The following is a 5424-nucleotide window of genomic DNA, read 5'->3' on the forward strand; positions in this document are numbered from 1 at the left end:
GCGTCTCTTTCATCGGTCCTCCATAACCAAATAACACCAGAACATTCCTACCTATGGTTGGGCCCAAATTACAGTGCTGTGTCATAATAATGGTTTCACAAATTGAGGCACACAAAATTAAAGCCAATCCATGCAATCATAATTTTCCTCTGCCCAATGGATACTTCCGTGATAAGCATGTTTACTTTATCACCCAACTTCAGGAACAATCTTGCATGCACTTCTGACCGAGAAAAAAATACAGTGTTTAACGTACATTAAGCTTTGACAAACAGTGACCAAAGGCATACACTAGCCGATCAAGAGAAACAGTGCCTTACAAAAAAACGTAGCTTCCAAAAGTAAAGGAATACTAATAATAACACACAACAGCCTTTCTTACCAAGACTCGGAGAGAAAAACCTACAAAACGTCTCCAGGAAAGGTATGTAATTATGATCTTTTTTCCCCCACGACGTGCCTTCGTCCATTAGGAGGCAATAAACGTGAAGAAACCAATTTCTTCGATATTCTCGAGACGCACAGAATCTTAAGAACGATCCAAACCGGCCCACGGCATCAGTGTCAGATAAACAGAGAGAGAGAGAGAGAGAGAGAGTGAGAGCATCATGATCGGAAGGCGAAAAAGCGATCATGGCGACGCAATCACATGCCGGCATGCCAACGAAAAAAAAAAAGGATGAGCGATCGTTAGCGATCATTAAATCGGATCGAATCACCACCACCAGGTTCCAACGGATCAAACGTCAGCAGGGTACCGGATGGGTAAAACCGGTTTTTTGATAAGAACACCGCTTACACCTTACTACTACTACCACCAGCGACGTACGTGCGCCGTCATCATCGAAACAGGTTCAATCGTGCTCCGGCCATGCGTAGTGTGGGAACTAAGATGTCACTCAGCTTGATGTGGCTTGCTTTGTGCGTGATACTACCAAACACTAATTAATAATGCAAACTGTCATCTGCGGCAGTGCGTTTCTACTAGAGTCAAACAGACACACACACACACACATGCAGAGAGAGGCGCACGCATAAATGCGTGTGAGGTTTAACCTGTCGATCAGAAGCGAATCGGAAGCGCTTATCTCTCTGGCGCTGTGGGTCGCGTTTAATCGACTCAAGACTGAGGCCATTCACACAAACAACAGCAAGCGCAATCCATCTTGCGTAATTTCGTGGCCAAAGAGCATCATGGCCGTGTTGTGAGTGTGCCGTGTAGGTGATCCCATTTCTGATGACTAATTTACCCATCATCGTCTCATCGGCAAGGAGAGAGTGTTTTATGAAGTGGAAGGAAATCGAATCTAATTATTCAGCCCAACATTTTGTAGCATCATCCAGTTCCACTCTTTTCGGCTTGATTGCTTTCGCCTTATTGGCCCTTACATTGTTCTAAGCATCGATCACTCGCGCACACACACACACACGCATCTATGTGCTCGTCTATAAAGCATTCTTCAAGCAGGATCGGCGATCAAGCTAAGTCGATCAGACGTTGCTACGGTGAGTAATGCGATCTTTTACACGCGTCTTGCGTCCACAACTAGATTTCTTCATCTTGCGCTATTTTCAACTCGCGCTGTTCTAGAGCCATCGCGTCCTGCACTAACACACTCCGACACGCTCACCGACAGCCACATTATCTTCCACCACGCATCATCATCCATCCAGAGCTGCATGGGGAAGAGGATCACGAAGAAGAGCGGGATTAACATGCGCGTCCCAGAAGAACAATAAGAACTCGAACGCAGACGCACACAAAAAAGAGGTTAAAAACAAAAGAACAACTCCAATTCCGGGGTGGTGGAGGCAAGTGCAAACGATCGGGAAGCCAGGCGACCGGTAGGAAAATACCTTTTCCCCTGGTAGAACTAGCCCATTCCCTTTCAAGCGAAGAACACACAGATCAAGGGAGTGAAGATCGCGCGTCGAAAGAATTGTGTTTTCTCGTGCTATCTCACTCTCGCACACACGCGTCCTTCGTATACGCATCGCTACAGGTGTGCAGCAGCTCTCCTATCACACAAGCACCGCACGCACGCACACTACGCAACACTCGCCCCGGTGTTGCCGGTCAACGGGTTTCTACCTGCATACTAGATCGTTTGTTCCCTAGCAAACAAAAACAATAGCATTTTACATTGCTGTCCACGCACTTCAAGTGGATCATCAACGGTCAAGAGAGAGAGAAAGGGAGCGAGAAGAAAGCTGCCAATTGGGCTTTTTTGGAGCGAAACATCACGCAATCTGTCACACCGTTTGCGAATCACTGCATATTCCTTCACATTCAAATTGGCAGTGAAAGTGTGACAGCAGCACCATTTTACGTGCCGAATTGCGGCAAACAAACACAACCAAACGCACCTTTTTTTTCTGGGTGCCTGGGCTCCTTCACGCGGATACAGCTTCACAATGCATACACCACAAAACAACTGCACCGGAACCGCATAACACAACACCACGAGAAGTAAGTTTTCTCTTTCGTTTCTTTTTCTTTTGTATTGCCTGATTTGCTAAACTAACGGCCACATGCAACGCATCTCACCGGTACACACCGTACGTACGAGCGCGCGCGAAATCCCTCCTTCGCGTTGCGATGCGAAAAGGAAATAAATTACGCGAATCACCACGACGATGCACAGCGAAACTTCGTCCGGCCGTGTGCGAACGCTAGAAAAATAAGAAAGCGACTAAAGTGGAAATAACGCACAACCGTACAGCATACCCGTTCGGCGGATTGGCCTTTGCTCGCTCGTGCGCGTGCGAGAGAAAGAGATGCGGGTTGCCGATGATGAAGCGTACACGCACACCAGCAAGCTAATGTGGTAAACAAACCGTTTCTGACACTTGCCGGCAACTGTGGGACGATGGTGGTGTGCGTGCGATGTGCCGGGGCAGCATAAAACCGACGAGGAACCGAAGCAAACGCGTTTTGGAGCGTTCGGCTGGTGGGAAACTGCGAAATGTAGCATAAATTTTTTGAAAATCATAATCATCATCGATTGAATTTGCATTGTTTGAGTAATTTGTTAGACATTAGTTAATTTTTGTTAAATCTAAAAGAATACTAAGAAAATTCATAAAACAAATAAAAAAATACATGAAACTCGTTTTAAAAAGAATTACAAAAACAATTCAAATTAATAATAATCAAACGGAATGCAATGCTGTTTCTCTTAATTTCTTTCCGAAACCGCCAACATACAACATCGGGATTCATCGGAATTATGCTATCGCATGCACTCACACACACTCATCGTCCCACAGTTACCGGCAAGTGTCAGAAACGGTTTGTTTACACCCTTTTCTTAGTAGTGTGCGTACAATCCCAGCTTCGGCGAACGAACCGAACCGCGGTTTTTTTTCTGTCGAACGTTATTTTGAATTAATTTAAACATAACTTTATATTACTCATTAACAAATTACAGAAGAAATCCAATAATACATTATGCTTAGTATAGAAACTATTTTAACATTTTAAACACAAATGTTTACTTCATTCGGTAAAAAAATGTAACAATTTTCAAAAAACATTAAAATTCCGTTAAATTGAATGAATTTCGCATCGATAAATTACAAATTAATTTCTTTAAAAGCATATTATTATTTTTCTCTTTAGAAGCACCTGAATTTAATTCAAAATTTGAATTTGTAGCACACACGCTTTTCTACTCAGTTCGGCGTTATACAATCACCCTGTGTTGTCGGATGCTTGCGCATAGATTTCATACAAGTGCTTGCGTACAGCGCTCTTGGCGTTATATTGAACTGCATAACGCTCCGTAGGCATGTAACGCTTTGCAAGCGTAGCAAGCTATTCCCGAATCATAAACAGTTCTGAATTTCTGTTAAATTTTAAATATTTTAATAATCAGTTGGGTTATTTCCACATTGACATTTATTTTCTATTTTCTTGATAAAATAACGGAAAATATAGTTTAATAATAATAATAACAAATAAGTGATAAACGAAAAAAAATCCAATTCTCTAAAGTTTTACTCACTTTATTCTAAAAATAAATTAGATGTGCCATATCACACCAAACTGATCGTAAATCCTTCCTATAGCTCAACCTAATATGCCATTTCTCAACAACTCCCTTGCAAGGTCCTTTCTTTTCCCCTCCTTTCAACCCCTTCCTCCCCATCCACAAATCTCATCCGTACGTACGCATACTCATTAACGCAAGCTGACGCCGGAACGGTTTACATTATCGCTATAAAGTTAATTACAAATCCGTTCAGCCTATGTCCACCAAGAACTTTCTTCCCGGACGATGATGATTCGCTGTATTCGGTGAGCTTCCCTCTTTTACAGCGGTTGTTTACGAGCGCACGGTTAAACAGGCACAACAACGTGTTTATCGGCCGTTTTCCCGCTGCACACGCACACACGGGACTCGACTCCTGCCCCGCTTTTCCCAGAACAAATAATTCATATTCGGTAATGAATTCTCGCGCGTACTAGCTTGCTGGGAGGCATACAATCACACCGGTGACAAAATGGAAAATGTGCCCTCCAAAACCCACTCCAGACGAGCCAGCACAATATGTGCTGTACACAATCAACACGCTCAAGTATCGATTCAAATTGGTCTCTCCCCTACCTTTTTCGTTATCAGCAGGGAACGGAATGAAAAAAAACAAACGGTTCCCCAGCAATTCTAGTCCCGAGCGTTGGGACCGTTGATGAAATTCACTTTCCCAAAGAGGTAACTCAATTACACATTCAATCGATCGCCGGCCGGAACTGTCCTGTGCTGTATCGTTACCACGCACCCTACGCGAGACTGCATCCATCCATAAGTGCATCGGCTCATTCGGCTCATCACAAGTCACGAGTGCAACAACCTAACCTCTGCCCTCTGTTTTGGTGGTACGATTGTTTGCAAACCTGGTCCAACCCGCGGCAGCGTCACTGCTTAGCGTTATCCTAGCTCCCCTACGCGATGAAAAAAGGAACACAAACGTCCGATTCTCGTTTACGCAGCCGCCACACACGATAAGCGACACGGCACGGTAACGTTGGGAGGGTGCAGGTCCTGGAATCTGGGCGTTACAGCTGCTGGGTTTGCCGGGATAGTAATAAAATAATTCTACACTTCAAAGCACGTCACAACGGGGCCACCGAGCTCGGGAAAGAGAATCGCCGTCCCTACCGGCAACTTGTCGGGGCACGGTTGTGTAAAGCGTGCGAAACGTCAGGCCGTTTTAAAAAAAATACGACCCTCCCCAATCGTTTGCTGTCATCTCATCCGGTCCTGCTCACCCGATAGTACTACCGTCGCCATGGTAACGCACCGTACGCATTCATTCATGGCTGCGAGCTGTAGGGAGTACGCGCGCGCCTGCAAGGTAGGCAACACGGGCAGCATCTCGTCGTGGTGTACTATCCTCTCGTGCTGTCAGTTTCGGTTCGTC

At 44.9% G+C, this 5424-nt stretch overlaps 1 protein-coding gene across 2 annotated transcripts in view; it reads right to left on the reverse strand.

Moving 5' to 3' along the window:
- The window catches only part of LOC118510757 (probable G-protein coupled receptor Mth-like 1), a 162657-nt gene extending 159910 nt beyond the window's left edge, over window positions 1-2747 (reverse strand). Inside the window, exon 1 of one of the 2 annotated variants that reach the window (XM_036053001.1) lies at window positions 2368-2747. The gene's annotated coding sequence lies outside the window, so the exon portion shown is untranslated. The remainder of the gene's footprint in view (window positions 1-2367) is intronic. The other variant, XM_036053002.1, reaches the window with a different exon arrangement.
- Window positions 2748-5424: the final 2677 nt, after the last annotated feature.

The sequence above is a fragment of the Anopheles stephensi genome, chromosome 3, assembly GCF_013141755.1.
Source record: "Anopheles stephensi strain Indian chromosome 3, UCI_ANSTEP_V1.0, whole genome shotgun sequence".
In the NCBI taxonomy this organism is placed as follows: domain Eukaryota; kingdom Metazoa; phylum Arthropoda; class Insecta; order Diptera; family Culicidae; genus Anopheles; species Anopheles stephensi.